This window comes from Crotalus tigris, unplaced genomic scaffold (genome assembly GCF_016545835.1).
Source record: "Crotalus tigris isolate CLP2741 ecotype Arizona unplaced genomic scaffold, ASM1654583v1 scf7180000023617.9722795, whole genome shotgun sequence".
NCBI lineage: Eukaryota > Metazoa > Chordata > Lepidosauria > Squamata > Viperidae > Crotalus > Crotalus tigris.
In genome coordinates this window covers 7,193,689-7,218,652 of record NW_024100081.1, presented here as the reverse complement: position 1 = coordinate 7,218,652, position 24,964 = coordinate 7,193,689, and the positions used below count along the sequence as shown (strand labels likewise).

Here is a 24,964-nt window from a genome sequence, read left to right as displayed (position 1 = left end):
CCTTATCCCGACTGTGCCAGGAGTCAATATTGAGTTGAAGGTACAAAACAAACAAACAAAACCTTATAAACATCAACAGAAAATCCCAACAGCCCTTTGTAGACATAGCTAATGTTTAATTTATGAGTTTACTCCAAACATAACATTATGAATCAGTCTTGGTACTAATATCCTGTTTATTTTCTCCCAACATTCATTAATTTGACCATGAACTAATCAGATAAATTGCAAATATTCTGAAATATTACTATAACTGATCATAGATCCTCTTCAGCCTTTCTTTCAGTTCTGTCAGAGGACAATCCTATATCCATAAATATTTAGCAATAAATCCTACTGAACTCTGAAGAATTTATACTAGATTAAATCTATAGAGTTCTCATACTAGTCTGTGGGAATCAATTCCTTGGACTGGCTAGGAGAGAAGCTTGGAGAGAATGGGAAAGCTGCATTCCCTTTGTAGTTTGTGCTTCCTTGGCATTATTAAGATGTGTGAACTTCAAGTCTCAGAATTCCCTTGCCAGCCACTCATGTTCTCTCTCTCTCTCTCTCCCCCCACCCATAATGAAAGGCCATTTAAAAACACGACCAGTGCATATTACTTAGTCAGCCGTACACTTTGGTTTACAAATGACATTGGATGTTTAGTTGTAGATTTCTATAACTCTCTCTGATACAGTTAGGGCCCAATTTAAGACATCTTCACCACTGTCCAACATTGCATTCCAAGATCTACCTGCAAGCTGATCGAATGCAGGATATCATACATGGGCAGCATCCCAACCGCCTGGTAATGCAGTAAACGCGGGAGGCGGGAGAAGGCCCTTCCCACTCGAGAGGCCTACAGAACCCCGGTTTTCTTCCTCAGTCTCGGCAGAGGCAGTTTTCCCTTTGCATGTAAAGCGGGGCCCCGCCTTCAACTCTGCCCCGCTTGGCTCCCCTGCCTGCTTTAGAGCAGCGCTTCCGTTCGAAATGCCCAGCAACTCAGCGGCCCTTCCCCTACATTTCGTCGGGCTGTGTGAATCCTCTTCCCTCGGCCCTGGTCAAGTAAAACCAATCGTGGCCACCGTGCATAAGAACGACCGGCGGGTCTTCAACGGACGGACTCCGTCGTGCTTCTTTCCCTTGGGCTTTTTCGTAGGGGGAGGGGGGGGTCGCCGGAGCTCCTTTGCTTTGGGAAAGCCAAGCAGGAATGGAAAAGCAGAGAACTGGGGCCGTTCGGCAGGACTTTGCCAGGCTCTTTTGTGGTTCCCACACAGTAACGTGTGCAGGCGGCATCTGGGTCTTGAGCCACAAAAGGCAACGGTTTTCCCAAAATAAGGCTAATACCGCCCCTCCCAGCCCAGCCACAGCGGCCGCTCGCTTTCCCCGAGAATGGGTCACCCCCGCGGCAGTTCCGCCCGCCGCAAGCGCGCCACCCGAAGGCGTGCTTTGGAGGCCTGTGGAGCGAGGCCCCGCGTTTGCGGAGTGAAAACGGCAATTAGGCCTCGCAATTAGCTCGATGCGACGGAATCTTCAATGCGGCGTCTGAAGTGGACGGAGCTTTTCAAAATATCCGGAATTATGGAGGTGAAATACTGGGTTAAGGAGATTATTGAAACACCCGTACTTCAAAAATCAAAGGAAAATCAGGCTTGGCCTCCGTTGACAGACTGGAGGCGATAATTAGCCCTTGTTTTTCATAGTGTTCCCAGGAAGTGTGGGTGCTTGTGTTTTATTTTCCGGGGATATTTGAATACATTTTTTATTAGGGTTGTTCGGGGGAGGTATTGTTTTCAGTTTGTAAACCGCCTTGGGAATACTGTGGCTTTTGGAAACGGGCTGGGAATCATTTCTCATTTTTTAAAAATAACCATGTGTTGAAAAAACGGCCTAATTGTTTAATACAGTAAATATTATCTCACCACCAGAGAACACAATCTAGAAAGTATGAGTCTTCCCCCCCCGCCCCCACTTTGGAATTAATGGGCCAGCCTGGACCAGCGATACTAACAAAGTTCAACAGATGCAGCTTCCTCACAGACCCTGCTAGGAAGGGATTTTAATTTTTTTGCAATTCTAACCTTGGGGAGGGGGAAAAAGGGACATGGTGAGTCCCTAAAGAATATGTAGCGTTCTTCTTGGGAGAATATATGGTTATTATGAAACATCTTTTTATGTAGGTGTGCTTATGTGTGTGCATGTGAATAGGAGAGAGTGACTATTATAATCTTAAAACAGGAAGGGGTGGCCTTAGCAGAGTGAAGTAGTTATCACAGCTGACAAATGTTGGAAATTGTGAAGTTACTCTGCGTGTGAAAATGCCAACACAGCAGCCCTGACCGTATGATCAAAGCTCCTTCTTTTTATCTGTATTCCATGCAGTTGGTACATTTTGGGATGTCACTGTTTGCATTAATTTTGTTTGTCAGGAAGTAGGATGCCAGGCACACAACAAATTTAGTTAATATGAATAATATTTCTAATATGATCAAAATGGGTTGGATAGAATTGGAAAATAGAAAAAGTTATTGTTTGAAACTGCAAGCTGGAATAAATGGAAGATTTATAATTTTGGGGAGATTTTCTTTCTGGGTTATTAATATATGGACTCAAACTGTCATTCCCACCCAAATTATACTTTAATAGAAATAAAATCCCATTGGTTGTAGTCAAACAACATGCTCACCCATCGTTAACTAAGCTACAGTTTACTTAAGTCATCCAGTTTTCCCACCCTCTGACCTGTTCTTCCTGTATTGAGCTAAATACATAGAATACCTTAGGTTCAAATTTGGCTAATTTGTTGGCTCAGTCCTTATGCAAAACTAGACTATTGTGATTGACCAAAATAATACTGTAAGCCACTTAGAGATGAATAAATTCATGTTTTCCCTCAATGGTAAAATAACAATATGGGCTAGTACACATTTTTTTTAGTAGATTTAGTGAATTACTGGATTTAAATATGCAAAGGATCCAATATCTTTATATCTATATTTTGTACTTTAGGCACTAAAATCTACAATCTAGACTTATTTTGTAGAATTGATATTGACTCAAATACTTCTAAAAATACTGTTAGAAAGATTGCATTGCAAAATGGAAACCAGTCCTTGATTTATAGAGAAAATCCCTCAGATGTGCAGGGCTGCCTGTACAATTGAGTAGCATGAAGTAGACAATTGGCTATCTTGATGTCTTGATAAACATCATTATACAGATGCAAACAAGCAATTGTGTATTATCCAGTATATCCAGCCCACATTGTTTTGCTGAGAAAGTTTAAACATGACCAGATGTTATTAATTATTACCGCAGAGACATTTCACAGAGAAGTTGCTTCCTCTCTCATGGTTTAGAAGATTGTTAGATCTAGCACAGTTCAATTCTTGTTATTCTGTACAGATTTATGACTTCTTTATTCTCTCACCTAGTGGGTTGTTCTTTGATTTGTGATGTTCCTAATCATATACTGAGATATAAATATTGTATATAAAAAAGCTTCTTCTGGTATTTTTCTCCTGATTTTACATATCTACTCTTCTTCACAAGCAGCAACCCAAAAGCTAATTAGAATCTGCTGTCATAATCTGTGAGGAATCGGATCCAAATTAATGCAACCTAAAATCACTTAACTTCACCACTCAGTTAGACTCCCCCTTCCTTATAATCAAGACTCAGCAGCAAGGCAATTCAGTGATAACAAATCGTGAATACTCTGCCCACAAAATGAAGACCAGATGTCCTGGTCTCTTTGGAATTTATGAAGGTGAAAGTATGGGCAAAGACCATCCACAGAAATATTGAGTTCTAGCACTGTTGGCCTTCCCTGCTTTTTAAAAATACACTTTTCCAGATTGGGTATCCACATGAAACACTGCGTAGCTTCAGGTCATTCTTCTCTTAGCTTGGTAGACTGCACACTTTGCAAAATTTGCAAAAACAAAAAAGTTGGGCATGGAGAGATGGGAATGCTGAACTCTTTGGAGAGTTCATTTGTATTTTTGTCAGACATAAAAGGGGGAAAGAAGGAGAAAGGGACATTCTGGAACACTGAGATAGCTATAGGCCTAAGTTAATTGGCAAAGAATTATTTGCTGCTTCATTCTGGCATTTGAGCTTTTTATAGATACCTACATTCCATCCTATGATTTTAAGTATACAAGAGAAATGGATTTTTTTTTGTCTAAAAAGATGTACATTTGAAGTTTGGATTCATAGAGGCTGTATTGGTTGGTCAAGGAAGATTTAAATACATGCACACTTACAGAGGTATGCATGCCACACACACAATTGGGATTATTTTTCCTACCTGTTTTGACTGAAGCAGCTAGTTTGAACTGTTGGTTGTTTAGCAGTGTTGATGTTTAAAATATATTCATTTAATGTTGTGTTGAATTTTGCCTTATGGACTCCTATCACTTTCAGGGAAAAACCCATGGCTGTTGCTGGGACTTCTGATGATGGCTGCAAAGCAAAGCTGACAAATCAGCTGTTTGTCTGTGCACCTTCCTGTGCTAGGCTCTTGTCCTTTGTTCTCCAGACAGAAGAATGGCTGCCTTTTCATGTCTCTGGATGCAGTTGGCACTTGCTGGAGTTGAGCAAAAACAGGGGAAAAGATACTTGGGGTATATAGTGAATGCTTCAAAAATAGGCTGCATGATGGTGTGGCATAGCTTACTCTTCATCAAGAGGTTCCCCCTACCCCCCAAAAAAATCCCCCAAAGAGACTTCTAGTTCTTTTTCCAGCTTCTTGAGAATTTCTGTTCTATTGAGCATTTTAAGCTCACCTTGCTACCGGGGAGGAAACTATTCTTGCTGGTGGCAGTATCTTTCCATCACTCTGAAGTCTAGCTCCCAATTTGAAAAAAAAAATGCAAACATGACACGTACTCCAATGATAGTTTCCTTAAAACCTATTTAAATATAGAAAGCCAGGGAGTTTCAGACTGCTTGACATGAACAGAGAAAGATAAGACATTCACACATAATGCCAAGGGTGTCTAAGGGGCGAGGTCCAAAAAGGCAAAGTGATGTGTATAATTGTGCAGTTAAAGATCTGTTTTACAAACATGTGACACATATTAACAAGGGGTGATGCTTTGATCATGCCGTCATTGTTTTGACTTCTTTGAACCCTTTGTTCTGCCCTTCCATATCTCTTGGTCACCTTACGATATAACTGAGTGAATGCTAAATTACGTGCACATTCCATCAAAATGCTCTTTTCCTTTGAAATACATTTTGAAAGCAAATTCTCTTTAATCAAATTGAAAGAGAACTGTTGAAAAAAAAAAGCAGGATTTCTTTTTTCCTACTTGGCTCTAGATATATTGGTTACTGCCAGACTAGCTGGGTTGATGAGTCATAAGTGATTATTTATTTCATGCATGTTACAGGTGAAAGTGATAGAGGGGCAGGTCTGGGGATGTAGGCAGAAAAAGATGACACTGGGAGGCCGAATAAATCAAAATGCACTTAATCCAATCAGCCAGCAATCCAGTTGTGTCCTGCTAGTATTCCTATTGACACATGACTATATTAACTAGAACAGTGATCAGCATGTTGGCAATAAGAGGCCCTGTCTACATTGGCAATAAGAAGCCCTGCCAGGAAGTGCCTAGCATGCCATGAATTTGTCTCCCAGGAAAGTATTCACGATATTACTAGCTCCCCATTGGTGAAGCAGGCAACAATGGGTGTGGAAAACAAAAGTAGGAAAAAAGGAACAAAAACTGCCCAAAGCAAATAGTATACTAAGCTTTGATTCAAAGAAAATCTTACTGCACCTTAACTTTCCTTCCTATTGTCTTCCTTTTCAATAGCGTCCTTCCCTCCACACCAATCAGAGAAATTCATTTCCTGATCCCTCATGAAGCAATAGTCAGCTGCATTAGCGATAGAAAGAAGAAAGTAAACTGGACACTTTCTTAAAAGGCAGGCTGGACAGAGAGCTGAGAACCTGGGGAGGAAGGTGTGAAGAGGCAGGAGAGAGGTCTTTAACAGAATAAAAAGAGGGGAAGGAAAAGGAGACAGAGAAGAAAGAAAACAAAGGCACCAGTGGGTCTTGTCAAACAGCAGACTTATTCTGTAAAGAGTGGGAAGTGTTGTTCTTCTGAATAGAAGCAATATGCAGTTCATAAAGTCTGTTCATGCAGTGTTGTTTTTACATCTTCAATTTTTCATAATCAACTGATCCACCAAGTACAACAAATGAGAGATTATATAATAAAACTTTCTGCTTCATCCTGCATACGTCAGATGCTATAATACCTGAAGAAAAGCTTAAGAAAAGAGATATATAAACCTTTGTCTCAAGCTCCATGAACAGGAAACAAAGCCTTAGTAAAGAGGAAAAAACAGCAAAGGTGACCACCATCCATAATCACAAGCCCCACAGCTGCATAAAACCATAGGAAGATGCAGTAATTCCAAATAAATCTATAATTATTTTAGATTGAAGCTGTCTACTTATCATCCCAGCTCCCTGGTTTTAGACGTTTGCATAGCATACAGAGTCTGCTGCCTATTATCCACTTCAGTATGTCATGGAATATGTATAGAGACTTGGGAATGTCTGTAATGTCTAGGAAGGCACTAGAGAGGATTTGGGAGCATGGCCAAATTGATTTCACCCTGGGGTGGGCCAGGCTGTTTTTTGAAAATAGTCCTCAATTGTTCATTTAACAGCAGTTCAAAGTTACAACTGCCTGGGACACAGTGATTTACAATCTACCCTTGCGCTTAGAATCAGTGTACCGCCTCTGTGGTCACATGATCACAACTTGGCCACTTGGCAACCAGCTTGCATTTATGACTGACTAAAGCATCCTTTGGTCATATTATTGCAATTTGTGACCTTTCCAGCAATTTTCTGCAAGCAGCAATAGTTGAGGATGCTGAATTTGCTTAATGACCATGGTAAAAACAGTCAGAAAATCAAGTCTGGTCACATGATCAATCACTTTACAACTTACACTTACACTGGAAATTCCAATCCCTATTGTGCTCATAAATTGAGGAGTGCCTGTAGTTATTTATCTCCTTGTTTGTTATTGTTTTTACTGAGCAGTTCTTTGCATTGTGGCTAATTCAATAACATTACAGCCCTAATTTAACCAAGCCTCTGCATTTGATTTCTTTCTTTGTGAGTATAGTTGCAAAGTAACTTAGACATACATTGTAAAACTTTGTTAACAAAACAGGCTAAAAGGGATACTGACTCAATTCTGACTCATGAATGCCAACCATGTTTTATTATTCATTGAATCATTTCATGATATGTATGTTTTAGGTTTTCCCTCTCTGGAAGGAAGACAAATATCCTTTCTATATGCACGAGTTTGTGTTCACAGTTAATTCCTTTAAAAATACAAGGTGTCAACTTTAGCATAAAGCAAACTTGAAGGAAAAATTAAGACTTCAATAGTCTTTCTTTCCCCCAAAGTTTATTGTTTCCTTTGAATCAGGCTTGCACAGTCTGATCTTGAATTGGCTGGCCTCTTGCAAATAGAACTGATTCTGAAGCTATATCCAGCTGAGGAAAAACATTGCCATTATTGAGGTTTTCACCCTGTTGGGGAAATACACTTCCCCCCTCTTTTGAAGAAGTTGGCATAGGTATGCACTAAATGATTTCCATATTTTAGGTGCATATGAACATTGGTAGATTGAAACCTTGCCTTAAAAAAATCTATTTGATTTTTTTGACTGTTCCAGAAATGCTATGATCATATTTTTCAGCACCCTGATGTATTCATTTTAAAATTAAAGCATACTTAGAAAAATGGAAGAAAGAAATGTGGAACACACATTTTGAATAAATTGTGGCTTAGAGTGTTCTGTGCATTAAGGTTAATTAAACCTTCAAGCTTTGCGTGTTAAAATAAATCCTATTTGTTATTTCTGTAGAAGTAGTGAGGATGCAGAAAAATCTTTGGAAAACTATGAATTCTTACTATCAAAATCTACCCTATCCAAAGAGTTAAACTAGACCCTGTCCATTTCATCATCTAAAAATTGGTCAGCAGAACAGTGTTGGTATTTTTGTACTACCCTAAATTATATAAACAAGGCCTATACTAGAAAAAAGCAAATACCGAAAAATAGACAACAGAACTGCTAACTCTGTACAATGTTCTTTGAAACAGCTGTTGTAGCTTCTGTAGGCTATAGCTTGGTTTTTAGATAATTCTAGCCAAGTTCTTAAGTTTTCTCTCCCGGTTGAAATTGCAACTGCAGAATTAAAGGTTTTGGACTCTCTGCATAAAAATATTAACATTGTACAGTTAATTTTTGTTTCCAGAAGGAAGGACAAAGATGGTACCAGTTATTTCATCACTGGTTGGCATTTGATTTTTTTAAATACTGATGATGAGGCATGTCTACCACCTCATTTTCAAGGGACAGTTTAGGCCATATAAATTAGATTGCTGGAGACATAGCATTATCCCCCCAACGTAAATATTTAATAATTAGGATCAGAAATGTTAAGAGGATTTGAAAGTCTTGTTCAAAATCTTGAACTTGATGGACCTTCAGGCACACACTTTGATTTATGATCAAAATGCCAAAAAGAAACAAAAAGACCAAAACACTGCCTTACCAGCAATCAACACCCAGATGAGCAGAGATTAACACCAAGATTAACATTAGATTAACGATCAAGAAGCAAGCAATACTTCAATCAAGGAACTACCAAACAAGCTAACAGTAAACAATAGCTCAGTCAAGGAACCACCAAGATCACTCCCACCAATATTGAAATGGCAAGCCACTGGTATATAAAATGAGAGCAAATTCCACTCCCTACTAGCCCTGATGTTGCTACCTAGTTTGGTAATATGTCTGCAATAAAACAACCAAGGTCAGAGAGTAGCAAAGACCCCACAGTTACAATCTTGTCTATGGTTATTTGCTTAATTCAGCAACTGTGCAACCTTGAGACAACACCTAGCTGTGCTGTATTTTGGAAGCAATCCCTATTTTGTGCATTGTGAAGTAAATAATACCCTACTGACGTTTTTAATTTTTGCGGAGTTTTAAAATAAGCATGTTGAATGCAGGAAAAAGAGTTTTTAAAATGCACCCACAGCCTGCATTTTCCATCTTTCTAAAAAGTTGTATTTCTATGCAATTTTAAAATCATTCCCCTGAACACAGGAAAAAATGAACTTTTTAAATTGCAGCAGCCCCAGAATGATTAACTTAATTTTAACTCCAACCCTAATCTTATATAGATTCAAATAAGGCCTGAGTGAGACGAAAACTATGGCAGCTTTATTTTTTATAAAAATTAAATAAACATTGCTTGCAAATTTATTATACGTGCACAAAATTTGCTGAGAGCAGATTTTTTTTAATTATGTTGGATGTTTTTTTAAATTTTATTTTACAGACAGTTTGAAAAGAGCAATTATTTAATATTTTAAATTAAACTGATATAAACGATTCTCTCTTGCATAATTGTTCCAATCTCTTCAACTGATCTTCTGATTGCCTACAATGCAGGAAGCAATCGCACGGAACTTAAGAAATTTCTAGTTGGTTTCTCAAACAGGGTATCTTAAAACTGTGGATTTCTTGAAATAAAGCAAGTAATACTTTTATTACTGGGCTTACTAGGTACCACAATAATGAGAGGTATCCCTTCTCTTCATATTTGCAGCCACATGAGATCATTCTCAGCCGGTGTACTAGGAATTTACAAGTGCCTGCATATGGAAGTGGATCTTGTTCAGGCTTTGCATGCTTCTGGGCTAAATCTTACTATTTATAAAAGCTGTTAACAATAATGATGTATTTTAAAATTAAAATGAGAATGGATATGATATAAGCCAACAGGTAATTTTACTGCATTGCTTTTGACAGTGCACACCATCATGAGATCCTATTAGGAAGAAGTATGAATTAGTCTATGATTTTAGAAAGCATATAAAACAAAAATAGAAATGAGATGGTTATCTCTGGTAGAATAGCAGCTGAGAAAACAACCATGTGATATTGGAACTATAGATGTTATTCAGGCTCCCTTGCAATTCTTAAGTTACCTTATTTGTTCAAAGGTGATAGAAGACAGTGTCCCGCTATCAATGTTGGAATAAGTTCTTCTGGATAATGTTTGAATGTATTATGGATATAAGAACCATTTTATACTTTGCCTCAGATAGCAAAGTCTTCTGGTTGCTCTGAATAATTTACACATCAGAAGAAAATTTGAGAAGGAAGAAAATCTTGTATTACAATTTTTAAGTGGGAAGTATTACACTAGTCTTAAAAGTTCTGACCTCCCGTATAAGAAATTTCAGGATCTGCTGGATGACTTCCTTCCCTAGTCTATCTTGAGACAGGATCTCCTTGTCCCATATTCCCACACTTCATCTTTGAGAAAAGGAATCTATTAATTATGATGGCAGAGTTCATTTCTTAGCAGCAAGGGACTTCCTCTTGAAAAGTGCCCTCCAAAAGTCCTGAGGGAAAGCAAACACTATTCAGTTTCACTTCCATGTCTCTCACTTGTGACACTTGGGTTTCCTCACCAGAAGTCATTACAGTGATTTGAAAGCTAGGTTTTAAACTAAAGGGTTTGAAGTGAAGCGTTTTTAGCCACTGATAAAGTTGTAGCAAAAAAGTTATAGATGTAAATATCTTTCTCTTACAGGTATTAGCTTCCTGGATTTAAGTTGTTGGGATATTCACAATTACTAAAACATCAGCAAAAATGCACCCATATTACAAAGCAAGCAGAATCACCTTTTTGTCAGAGTCAGCTCTGGTGGCCTTGCAGTTCCCAAATGTTTTACTACAAAAAAATCATAGTTGGATGTGTTTATCCAGCCCATTAGTTCAAGATGCAGAACAATACAGTCCATTATTCAAAACCCCAGCTGCTTGCAGCTTGTTGACATTCATCACTGGTTGTGCTTTACACCAATGTGAGATCAAATTATTATTGCCCTCACATCTTGTATGTTTTGGAAAGTAATATGAAAGATAACTTTGAGGTGGCCCCACAATGGGGAAGCAGTAACACTTCATTGAAGCTTGTGAACATTCCAACCGGATTTACACAATTACAGATTATCATCTTTTTTTTTTACAAGTCATTTCAGCCTGATTCAGAAGCTAATATTTTCCTCCAAGGCTGTTCATTGTCCTGTGTAAATGGTTCCCTTCTGATTCGAATCAGTTTCAGTTTGGATCATCTGATGATTTGATGAGATGATTCAGTTTTGCAGTTCTAGGTCAGTTCAGTTCAGTTCAACAATTCAGTTGAAGCAGTTTTGAATCAAACCCACAGGTGGAAGTTTCACACAGCTGAAAGTCCTGCTGTATGGCATAAATCAACTTTTTGTAACACCTCTCAAGCTGGAAGGAAGGAAGGAAGGAAGGAAGGAAGGAAGAAAGGAAGAAATCTTTCTTGCTATTCTGCTCAAGCATATGTAAATAGGTATCTTTTTTTTTTTAGTAAACTAAAGCTTTTACATTCAAAATTTATTTCTCCATAAATAACATTTCAAGAAAGATACCACTTATTCAGTGCTATCACAAATCTGAATGGTTGCTGAAAGAGTCATCTTTAAATGAGGACCAGCTGCATAGCTATTTTCATGGAGGAGATTGTCTTGAAGTACTTTATCTACTGTCCAAGTGTTAACTGTGGATGGTCTATTTCAAGGCCTCCCCTCTTCCTTTATATTGTTCTTTTAACTTTAAAGAAGAATTGGGACCTTCTAATAAAGCAGTGGTTCTCAACCTTTTTAATCCCGCGACCCCCAACTGGTCATAAGTCAAGGACTGCTCAACCGGTCGTAAGTCGAGGACTACTCAACTGGTGCAGCACTGCTTGCAGAATGGGACTTTTGGCGAGCTCAGCAGGGCAGAGACAGCCTGGACAATTCCTATTGGCTTTTGAAAGCCAATAGAATTAGACTCTATTCAAGAGAGTCTATTCTATTGGCTTTCAAAAGCCAATAGAATAAAAGAGAGTAGCACAGCTAAAGAAAAGGGGAAAAACATGGCGGACTGTGTTGTTTGGCGACTCCCATGAAATGTTCGTTCGACCCCAAATGGGGTCCCGACCCACAGGTTAAGAACCACTGTATTAAAGGATATCTTTGAAGAGTATTATCTAACAGCTGTTCAAATAGAAGGCTATTGCGTATGGAGGAGGACCCATGGCTGTTCTAGATCATTATGCTGTGACTCCAAATATAGGTAGTCTTCGACTTACCACAGTTCATTTAGTGACTGTTCAAAGTTACAACGGCACTGAAAAAAGTGACTTATGACCATTTTTCACATTTATGGCCATTGTTGTATCCCCACGGTCACGTGATTTACATGTGGATGGTTGACAACTGACTCACATTTATGATGGTCGCAGTGTCCCATTATCACGTTTTGCAACCTCATTGACAAGCAAAGTCAATGAGGAAGTCAGATTCACTTAACAAACGCATCACTAACTTAACAACTTCAGTGATTTATTTAACAACTGTGGCAAGAAATGTCATAAAATGGGCCAAAACTCGCTTAACAAATTCTCGCTTAACAACAGAAATCTTGGGCTCAGTTGTGGTCATAAGTCGAGGACTATCTGTTAATGCAAACAGCTGCAAGAGATCTTCCCATGGTAACCTCATGGGCATGCTGGCAGTTTGAGCAGGCTATGCAAATGTTCACAAGCTGTGCAGGCCGGAGAGTGAAAATGGCTGTTGACGCACAGGCTTTCACTAGTTCAGCATATATATTGGAGGTTGGCAGAACTGGAATGTGATTATAAGTCAGAGGTACAATTTTCTCAGCTGTCATGCTCGCCATTGCTAATGATGATGTCTTATTAAAATGCAATACAAGATAATAACTAAAGATTGTTATCAAACTATAGGAAGCGAATCTCCCCCACATTAAAAAAAATCAAATCAAATCTACTTATTATTTAAATAGGATTTGTGTCTCCCCTCCCCCCAAAAGACAAATAAGATACTGCTACAACAGTTTCCCTCAAACTCTCAGCCACACCTATCTGAAGGGCTGTATGGAATCTAAACAGCAGGTTGTTTCATCTAGCACTGTTCAAACCAACTTTTTTGAAAGCAGGTATGTTAAATTATATTTGTGAATTAGTTTCATTTCTATTTAGTTTATGTAAGATAAATCTATGTTAGATAAACTAGAACACAGTCCTATTTCCAAGCTTAAAAAGGTAAGCCTGTATGATGGAAAAGGGCATATGAATCTTATATGAAAACTAACAAATAAACAATAAAATTCCTTTACTTATATAAAGTGAATATATTATCCCACCTCGACTCTTTGGGTTTAAACTTAACTCCTCAGCCACTGAGGGAGCAATTATAGTGCTAAACATATGACCAGAGAGTAATCACATTAACCATGTTTTAAAGCAATTTTAACATACATGAAATAAAATCAAATTTCAGCTTTTTCCTGGCCTGTTTATATTTTTAGAGTGAGGCTCATGGAATACCACTCAAGGAACAAGTTTTGTGGAATCCTGGTTTTAAGGTATGCACATACATTCACTGTTTTTTTGTCATCTCTCACAGACCCAACAGTTTACCACAAATTATGGTTTTTAAAAGGCCACAGACCACAGATGGTCTTAGCTGCACTATCTCATGACAGGATCTTGGAAAGTATTATTTTTTATATCAGTGAAGGTTAAACCAGAGATTCTAAGCCAGCGGTTCTCAACCTTTTCATACGGCGACCCCCGGCCACATGGACGCGCCGCGCATGCGCGGCGCCGCCCCCTGAGGGGGAAAAATGGTGGATCGCGTTGTTTGGCGACCCCTGTAAAATGGTCATTCGACCCCAAATGGGGTCGCGACCCATAGATTGAGAACCGCTGTTCTAAGCGTTTCTGGGGAAAGTGCATTGGATTTGACTGAAACCTGGGCCATGCAATAGAGTGGTATAAGGTAAAAAAAGTTTTCATTTCATTTCATTTCATTTGAGTCTGAATTTGCTCCGATTTACTCTGGTGGATACAAAGCTCAGGGTCCTAATCGGTTTCTCTGGAACTCCAGCATCGTACAAAATGTGATACTGGGCCAGTTGTACCAATGAACATTGTCTCCTTCCTTCCCCTTCTTCGTATTTATATAAAACATCATGGTGATAAAAAGAGGAAAGGGGAACGAACATTAACTCAATTTCTAGCAAGACTTCCTTCAGTCAGATTGATTCTTGTGTTCAGAACACAGTTGTCTTGGTAAGACCATGGAACTATGATGGCAGTTGAGAGAAAGCCCTAATTTTACCATTTGCTTTTTCAGTGTTAGCTTCTCTCTCATTTTGAAGGGCTGTGTGTTACTATTTTGTGAGTCACATTAGCTAACCGGCTGCAAGCTGTCTTAATTATTATAAGGAAAGGCCAGTATGTTAATCCGTTCTACTCCTCCTTTAGCCTCTGACAGTGAAATCCACTGCATTCAGGAAAAGGCATTGTCATTCCTTAAGAACACTCCTTCTCAATAACCTGAGTGTATTTTCTAAATTTGGCATTGATGTTTCCCAGTATAGTGGCTACCATTGCTACCCATTATTTCCCCAACTATCAGTTACAAAAACTCATTTAAAACCAGCTTTTAAAAACTGAAAAATCCATCCACCAATTTCTGTAATATTTGACATACTTCATTATCTTAGAAAACTTAATATTTCTGCAAATATCTCATTCTGGTAAAAAAAAAAAAAAGACAGGTATTTGCATTTTCTCCATGATATCCAGTTTGGGCTGGATTTCCATTTTCTAATGGCCACTGGAACTCTAGATGGCAGCAAAGAGGCAGAATTTTCTGCATCGCTTTTCTGCCACCTAGCAGTTTTTATAGCCAGATCTGAACTTAATTTTCCAAATCTTATTATAATTTATATAATTGACTCAGATTGGATCAGGTCATTTTTTGGGGGCTCCACACTGGGCTCCACATCAAAAAGAATTCTTTTGTACACCTGGTGTGTATCCCTCTCTATCAAAATTCCTAATATAATAAATCGGTTGCCTATCTAATTTGCACAATACTGTGAGACTTCCACCCACCAACAGAATATGGCCAGATTGCTTGTCTCTTAATTTCTGCTTGGCCTTGAGGTCCAGCGTTAGAATAATTGCTCTGTTATCTGTCCCTGAATGACTGGCTTTAGAAAACCACCTTCAATAACATAACCAGACTAGAAGTATAGCAAATCTGATTGCCTTGCCTTTTGAAAGCAATGAGACAATCCATTTTGTTCTTTCTTGGCTGCTTTCATATAGGAGATCTAATGCTCTTACTGACCTTCTACCCATCTACTTTCTTGAATAATGTCTTCAACACTTAAAACACCACAGCGGGCACATTCCACTCACTGACCCTTTACGTGCATAAATATTTGGTTTTAAACTTGCATCTGAAAAAGTGCTGAACCGTCCCTTGTCACAATCTTGGCTCTGTCTCCATAAAAATATCAGTGCCATTTTGACTAAGGATGGGTCCCCTAACTCTCACCTTCATATCTTTTCACACACAAACACAATTTATCTTCCTTCTCTAATATCTACACCCCCTCATCCTCCACAGCACGATCCTTGAGCGCAGAATAGAACAATGTAAAAATTCCATAAAGCTGGCAGAACAAATAATGATCAATTTAGCAGAATGTCTTCCTCCCTCGCATTCCTTTGTCCTAAGGGCTTGTCTCAATCCTGCCCCCCACTCATCATTTTTATGCACAAATATTGACTTACCCATACTCTTCACCTTGTATTTTTTTTTCTTTCAAAGAAAATGCAGCATTAATCTTAGATGCTTGTTATTTCACCTTTTTATTATTTGTCATGGCTATATGGATGAAAAAGTTCCATAGGGACATGTATATTGTTATAAAAAATCATGGCCAAGGTTTTCTCCACTATGGGGATCAGTATTTAAGATACACTTACTCATTATGAATAAGACCAGTGAAATATGAGAAGTTTCCTGCAAATCTCATTTCCTGGGTTATAACAGAAGAGCACTTTAATCCAAAACAAACGTGTCTTAAAACTGACCCTCTGTAATCCCATAGCTGACTAGGCTTCAATATTTACATGAGATATTAATTCTGTCCATCACCCAATTAAGGAGGTCATGTGAATAGAGCCTAAAAGAGTACTTGTATTTCATAAAAGAATCCTATTGTTTTATTAACATCAGAAACATACAGTGTCAGTAAGTATACCCTGTTGAAATGTTCAGTAAAAGAATTAATAAATGATTCCCATTTAAAAGTAATCTAACTTTATTAACAACTGAATCTGCAGTTACTTATCAGTCTTAGAACTTAACAACTGAATCTGCAGTTACTTATCAGTCTTAGAACTTCAACATCTTAAATTTAACCTTAATTTGCAGCATCTGAGATGAGATATTCAACAATGATTAAAAATATCAAGTCTCTACTAAGAAGGCTAAGTGAAGATCCTGTAGATATTGCTGGTCCCTACCACTAGCCCAAATCCAATTCAACCTGTCATCAGGAAAGATAAGAACTGTGGTTCAATAATATTTGGAGAGCTATCCCTAATCTTACAAAGAGGAGAGAACACAAAGTCATTCATTTTCATGCTTTTGCATGGATTGCTGGCTAAATGATTAAATGAGAATTATTTTAACAGCTTTGGAATGTCTGAGATACCAAAATGGATCTTAGGCCATAAAGGGCCAAAACATTTGTGCAGACTTGGGTGACAAAAGAGGATTCCCTGAGAACAGTGTCATGTTCACCTAACCTTTGCTCTCCAAATATTTAGGATCACACAGCATGCACCAAGGGCCTTGTTCATTTTGACTGTGGTGCCATTTGCCTTCTCATCTTCAGCTGTCCCTAGTAATTTATCTTCTGGCTGGCTGCATCTTGCCTAGAGCAGAGCAACCAAGGATGTTGTTACCCTGTCATATCCCATCTGTTCAGTTCAACTGAAACTGATTTGCACCCTGCTTAGCATTTCATTTTATGAACGCTTCCAAAATACCAAATGATTTTTTTTTTAGCAAAATGATTTGAAAGATCAGACAAAGTAGAAAATGAAAAACAGAATGAAACACAAATATTTTTACAGGATTTTCAGCTCCTGTTAAATACATCTGTGGGGAAGCCAAAGTAAAACTGATGGACCTAGTTTTGTTCTCTCTCTGAAGCAGTTATCTTGAGATTTTGACTAATGAAAAATTTGGAGAATAGGATAAGGTAGCTTGAAACATTTTACATTTTAAGGGCCGGTCGGCACAATGCAGTTGTTCCAGCACAATCCTAACCATTTTTTTGAGCACAGGAGCCCACATTGTCAAGCTCCATTACACCGGGAGTCAAGCGGTGTCTGAATTTTCCTGCGGTGTGTCAAAAGTTGTGTTTTCTGATTTGTGCTGAGCAAGTGGCACTGCCAGTTTGCATATTGCACTTAATTTCATTATAGGCAGACATCTCCACTCTCATTGACCCTGTGTACTATTGCAGGACTATCCTCTCCCTTCTGGTCATTGCTCATTGGTTTTCACTAATTTTTTTCCTAGGCTGCTGATCTTCTGAAGGGATCTCAATATAATCTGGTTAAATTAGCAAGGCCTCCCTTCCTCCCTTCCTCCAATGGATCAAATGGGAACTAATGGAATGGTACTCATAGAAAAAGTTTAGCAATGGAAATAATATGTCTCTAAAAATCCTCCCACAGATAGAAAAGTGGTTGGTGCTTGAATTTTCAGAATGTTTAGGAGTATTAAGAAGCAGAGCAATTTGCCAGGTGAGACAATACTGTAGTAAAGCTGCAGTCCAGACAGGACACCAGGCCGTCACATTGGCCAGAGTAGAGTAAGAAGTTGAAATCTGGAAAGCAATTTCTTAAAACTGGCTTTATTTATACTTGAATGAAGCACAGGAATCAGGCAGATTAAGGCTGCAATACAGATTCGCAGTCTGGAGTTTCAAATTGTGACAAACTCTCAATATTTGGTTTGGCAATAAAGTTTTCTTAAAGTGTCAGGTAAATTGATCCCATGTTGAACAGCTTGAACAGATCAGAATTGATGTTTTGCTTTCCCCGAAGCCTTTCAGGAGAAAAAAAAAGTGCAATGGGAGTGCTGTTTTATGAGTTCTGCCGAACTACTAAATGATAAAGCAGAGATCTGGATTATAAAAACATGCCCTTCGTTATCAATAAATGCTAATTCTCAGAGTATGGAAAGTAAATCTGACAGACATAAGTTCTTATTACAGCAAGGCAAATAGGACTTCATAGATATAGTGGAGACCTGCTGGACTATACACACAGACAGACACACAAACAGACAGACACAGACATTACATTACATGCAACTCATTCTAGATCTATTGCTATACGATATATATGAAAAGAAGCAATAGATGGAGATGACTTGCACTGAATGTAATTTCCACTTAGAAATCCAGATGTATGAACTTGGTGGTACTGTAGAAAACATTTAGGTTGAAATAAATGAAGGAGCAAGTAAACATACTGTTGTTGGCTTCTCCTAATGCTCCCCAACTAAGGCAAAAGCCTTAATGTTGAAAAAATGCAATAATGTTTTTCCAAAAGCAAGCTGCAGATATTTCAGGCATGGTCTAGTAATAATGGGAGATATCATGATCTTTCCAAGAAATTCTTGATTTCACTTGCTGACCACCTTTATCTACAGGGGAAATGAAAGAAGCTCAAGAAAAGTCTGATAATCTTGAGTTGGTACTAATCTACACAATAGATTTAGTTGAAGGGAAAGCAGCAAAACATACTGGAAGAAAGTAAAAACGAATGTTGGAGTTCTTGATTTTAAAAGAGACTAAAGGCTCTTAGGTATGTATCTTGAATTTTAAGAAAGTAAATTTTGATACATTCTGATACACTGACGTGTAGGATTACATGGCCGGAGAACTTAATAGGAAAAAGAAGCAGGGTTAGTGGCAGTTTCTAAAAAAACAACAAAAAAAGTATTACTAGAAGTAGAATTGACAAAAATTCACAGGGGGCAGGAAAGAGAAAAAAGGAAGATTGTTTTCTTGTGCTCTTGTCCTGAGATACATATTCGAAATGGGAAGGATTTCAAGCTTAATGTAGATAGGCTAGGATGAGAAACAGGCACGACAGGGATTTTAGGAATGTTGGTGGTAGTTTGTTCTCTGAGCTTGTTGGCTAGTTTCCAAATGTTTCATCACCAGGCTAGGAAACATCTTCCCTGGAACCAACTGACTACCTAAGATCTATAAAAACAGACGATAACTGAAATAAGACACTTCAACCAAAGTTTCGCTGATGATGTTACTTATACTGGTGATTAAATGTTCAGAAACTAAACAACAAGCTCAGAGGACAAACCACCCCCCATCTGTACCACCCTAACTACAAATATTTTCCACCATTTCTAATTCTAGGAATGCTCTATGTCAGGGGTAGGCAACCTTGGCTCTTTTATGACTCGTGAACTTCAACTCCCAGAATTCCTGATTCAGCTATGCTATGAGTAGCCAAGGTTGCCTACCCCTGCTCTATGTTGTTATAAGGAAAATTAACCAAATATTGGATGTCTGTCCAGGTTTTTCTCATTTCTTACGTTAAAGTAAATCAAAGTGGAGCTTATTTTGAATTTCCTTCCCATACTTCCCTCTTTTTCAGGAGCTGTGCAATCTTTTCTTCAACCCTTAATGGTTCACTCCTTCCTTCCTAATGGCTTGCTGATTCCTTCCCCAAGGTTAGTTCTACGGATGAAATGGTAGAGATGGTATCAAGGAAACCTCAAACTCAGAATGAGATGAGCTTGGCAAACGATGCTAAGAGCAACAAAAGTAACATTTTCAGGGATGTTCAGAATTAAAGAAAAAGTAAAAAAAAAACCATCCAATTTATTAACTGTGTAACGAAGGTGGAAAGTGCTGACAAGCAACAAAAATGGAAATACTCAATTCCTATTTTACTTCAGTCTTCTCTACCAATGGAGTATGTGCTTCACTAGAACAACTGTAGTGTAATGGTACATCTGTTGGTGGTCTGTCTGAACATTTATGCATTCATTACTATTCAGATCCTGATGTAGTTTTAAAGTGCCAGACAGCTGTAGCAAGCCAAACATTCCTAGCTTCAAAAAGGGGAAGAAAAGAGGATCTGGATCTACAGTCTCTTTAGCTAAAATGGAAAACTTTAGAGAAAAGAACAGTCTTCAAATAAAGAAAAGAGATCCAAGGACCTGGGCAGGTATAATTTAAGAAGAATTAGGTTAACTCTGTCCACGTACCTGAAAAGTAGGTCTATAAGAAGAACAGACTTCAGACAACGGCACACAGCAAATGGAGATAGGTTACAGAAAGGGAAATGTCTATTGCATGTTTAAAAATGTTCTTCACTGTAAGAGCAGATTGATGGTGGAACCAGTTATGAAGGAAGTTGATGGGTTCTTCTTCAGTGGATGCTTTAAGCAGAGGCTACTCAGTCTCATCTTTCTTCTTTGACTTGAATATTCCCAACAGCATAGGACACTTGTACATTATGTTTATCCAGAGATCAGTTCTGATTTGTACTTTTGGACAGAAATGGGACCAAACAGTTGCTCAGATTGGCATTGAAATGCCAAGGATCAATGCCCAGCCTAGTTTTACATAGATTCAAAGTATTATGGATCTGGAAATTAAGAAATCAGAATGCCTTCCTTCATGTTGTAATTGTTTAGGACAAATGTCCAGAAAGCAGTGACGAATCATATGAAGTTAATTTATGGCTCTCAAAATTGTGTCAGGAAGAATGAGATTGTGTACAAAAAGGAGCAGACATAAGGAATGAATCTATGACATTTGCTTTGGCCAGGGAAAAGGATTTCCACATTTGTTCATCTCTTGCACAGACCCAGTGACTCTGGCCTCCTCTTTCTCCCCCTCTGGGTCTTACCCTTCCTTGGCTCATGTAACCCATTATTTCTAACAGAGCGGTTTCCATTGAAATATTTTTAGCTTGTCAAATCTCCAAATGTTGCAAAAATGGGGCTCTTCCAAATGAAATACACAGTATTTATACTAATGCTGACTTTGGATGTTCTGGTTACAAAACTGAGATTTCTAAGTTTTGAAATGGATGCAAAAAGTGTTTCATGGTATAAGCCAGTATCTCTTTAGGCCACCGGTTCCAAATTGTGGTTCTGAGTCTCAGGGAGTTCTGAATTATATGTCATCAAATCCCGCCAAATAAATACCATACAATGTAGCTTGATTTGATTTTGCCTGTGAAATGACATCTCCTTAGCATTCCAAAATCTTTTGTTGGATCCATCCATCCATATTTTATGTGACAATTACCACTGATTGCCTCTTGATCATTAAGAGCCATTGAAAGTAGCAGGAAAGAGCATGGAAACAGTTATCATATGCTTGTCTGTTCAGCCTGCACAATAAACACTTTGGGAAAAGGATCTAGGGAAAAGGGATCACCCATGGAGGCCAAGCAACAAACTATTACACTGAGGAAAATTATTCCTACAGGCAAATGCTTTTTAGAGTAATTAGCAGTATTGGTTTGATACATTTACTGAATAGGTGGAGGATCATGGGGAGAAATTATGACTAAGAAACTTGGGATGGTTGGCATTTGGAAACTAAAACATTTGATTGCTCACTAATGTACTATAGTTACCAACAATTACCAACATTTAATCACAATTTTTCCCAGTTTAGTACTTAATCATGACTAGAAGTAGATATAATAGAAACCATTTTTCTGGACCTCTAGGAATATCTTTTAACTCCCCTGTCTTATATATGAGACCCTTGTAAGTATTGCAAAAATGAACAAAGCTGGTGGTATGCCTGCCTTAAAACTGTAAAATATATTTCACAGAAAGGAACATGGAGATTAGTGGCAGAATGTCAAGGAAAATAAACTCTTTTGATTTAAAATAACAAATAAGCCCTTTGGCCAATACGTCTCAAATAATTTTGAACAGATCCCAACCACCAATTTAAAAGAAAAAAAAGTTATATTCCTGCTTAATTTTATTCTATAGCTAGAGGTTGGAAGTATCAACAATCCATGTGGAAAGATGTTTATATGATAGCAACAGTTCTTATTATATCCCAGCAATTCAAAACCACAAGATTCATAAACTGCATTCTAAAAATATAGCAAGTGCTTTGTGCCAAAACTTTTTCAGTTTGTTCAAGCAGGTTCATGCTCTGGGAACGGTACTAGGAGTGCAGGATAGAATTGAAAAGATTCTTCTGCTATGGCTCATTATGAAGAATTCTGTAAAACCACAAGCATAGTCATGTTCAACATGTTAAAGGCTTCACTAAAGTGGGAAAAGAGTTAGACGCTGAAGATAAATGGATATTTCAAAGTCTGAGCAAATGACTCAGGAACTTGGAATGACTTCTACCATGATTATATAGAAAATCAGTGAAACAGACCATCTTCGGCCTCTTCATACATAGTAATGTTGTATGTATGAACAGACAATGAACATTGCCAGCAACTGGATGGCAACAATCAAAGGTAATGCAAGGAGCATCTTGAAAATCAAGGACAAGGAACTCTCGATTTAGGAAATCCTGAGAATTGGAAAACCTGAGCACCAGCTTTCTTTGTGCATAATTTTCTGAGCTGCTTGAGCTGAAGGCATAGAACAAAGAGCTAAGCAAAAAAGTCACCAAAATGCTGTCTACTGCAGAGGTCCCCAATCTTTTAAGCACCAGGGGCTGGTTCCTTGGAGAGCATTTGTTCTGTGGACCGGAAGGGGCGTGGTTTCATGTACTGTCTGCATCCTGCGGATGGGGCTTGTTTGCGCGGACTGGATTCTGGCATGCCACGACCTGGTGCTAGTCCATGGCCTGGGGATTGGGGATCCCTGGTCTACCGAGATTCTTAATCATTCAGGTTATGGTTATCTCAAAGATGCTTTTTCAAAAAGGGAACTGGACTTTCTTGTTTTTTTTTTCCTTGAAAACATTTCACTTCTCATCCAAGAAGCTTCTCCAGTTCCAGAGAACTGGACAGTTCAGAGAATTGGAGAAGCTTCTTGTATGAGAAGTGAAACATTTTCAAGGAAAAAGAACCAAAAAATTCCAGTTGCCTTTTGGAAATGCACCTTTGGGTCACCAAAATGCTATTCCATAAAAGATAAAACTACAATAGTAAAGGATTATCTAAGGCCCAAGTCTTCACTGTAAATGAAAGAAAAAAATGATCAACCAGGTTTAACTTTTGTTATTACTGTGATTATTTTTTATTTGCAAATTCGTTCTATCTTCTCCTCTCTCATCCCTGCATTGCTCTTAGCAGCAATAGATTCTCTCTTCTTTTTTCCTCTCATCATTTCATTCTTTCTTCTTTCTCTCATTTCTGTGTTATTCTTAGCAGCAATAGATAAATCCAGTTTAAAACGTGTACCATTCTTATTAAGAAATAACAGTTATTCACTTAATGTTTTCACAGAAAGAAAGTTGAAGAAAGTATGCTGGGAGTATTCTGCAAGTCATGTCCTAACTCTAAGAAGAACACATAGATGGGATTAGGATATTATAGGTTAAAAGCCAATCCCATCTCCAAATAAATGATTTGGATTTTATTGTATATTCGTGTTATAGCTTCTGCTTGATTTTGTTTATTTGTTGTTTTCTTGACCATTTTATTGCTCAGATCCATGATTAGGTGCAAGAGACTTATAACAGCAAGAAGTAAATATAACCAGCAAAACCATTTTGGATTAAAATTATGAACTGTTCCAGGAGAAACTAAAATGCTAGCTAGTGAGCTTTATACCAGGTGTCAACTCTGATTACCATTCTAAATCCCCATCTGGCAAATAACTTGGATTCAGAAGAATTTGACTTGGATTCCTTTGCCTGTTGGAAACAAGGGCAGAGTCAAAACCCACTGAGAAGGCATCCATTGAAATGTATAGATAGTAAACTGCCTTGGTTGCTTTGATCCCCATATTTACCTTTATCCTTCCTTCTGAGAAGTATATTGCTCTAATTTCTTAGCTGGAAAAGAAATTTTGACCAGATACCATCAGTTCAAGAGAAACAAATTTTTCTAAATCTGGTTCTGTAATTACAAAATACTAATTTAGTAGGTCTTGGATAATGCAGAGATTATGGGGAAGAGAACCATATCCTTACATCATTCATCACTGCAGCCACAAACATAAACCGGTAAAATCAAACTCCATAGCTATTGTTTTGAATTGATGGGTAATACTGGATTCCATCTTGATAAAGCATTGCAGAAACACTTGTGTAAAGGATCATGCTCTGTTAACTGCCACTAATGTAAAAAATTAGTATGTTGTGGAGCCATTGATGTTAGATTGTTTGCTTGCAAGCATTTCATCACCCAACTAGGTAACATCATCAGTGCTTGGGATTTGCTCTCTGTTTATATACAGTAACTTGCCTTGCCATTGTTGGTGGGGGTGTGGTTTTTTCCCCTTGTTAATGTCTTAATTAGGGTATTGTTTTCAGCTTGCAGGAACTACTAGAGAGAAAACCACACCTCAACCAACACTGGCAGGAAAAGTGTTGGTGGGCTGTATATAAATGAAGCAAATCCCACACTTACTAGCACTGATAATGTTATCTAATCAGGTAACGAAATGTCTGTAAGCAAACAATCAAGATCAGAGAGCACCAAGCACTCCACAGTTCAATCCTGGGCTATATATAATGTCTTCTGCTGAATCGTAGCATGCATAAAGTACCCAATACTGCTTTCGTGCCATTTTCTTCTACGATTTCTGTGCTATTTGCCAATGCAAAACAACATTCTGGAACTTAACACAAGGAACTGACATGAGAGTCTTTTGGACTTGCTATTCTATAGTAGAACTGAACAAAGTCCCCTTTGATATAGCTACTGACCTCCTGATATATTGTTTTAATGCAACTTCTGCGATAGGAGGAGGAAATACTAATAAATTATTGAAAAATAATCATATTAAACTCA

General features: G+C 38.1%; 1 long non-coding RNA gene across 1 annotated transcript; it reads left to right on the top strand.

The window, feature by feature from the left end:
- The first annotated feature begins 1,447 nt into the window (after nt 1-1,447).
- Nucleotides 1,448-23,568, top strand: LOC120297418. Its single transcript, XR_005553793.1, has 5 exons — nt 1,448-1,569; nt 11,282-11,431; nt 13,456-13,512; nt 19,655-19,730; nt 23,453-23,568. It is a non-coding gene; the product is annotated as an uncharacterized LOC120297418 (long non-coding RNA).
- Nucleotides 23,569-24,964: the final 1,396 nt, after the last annotated feature.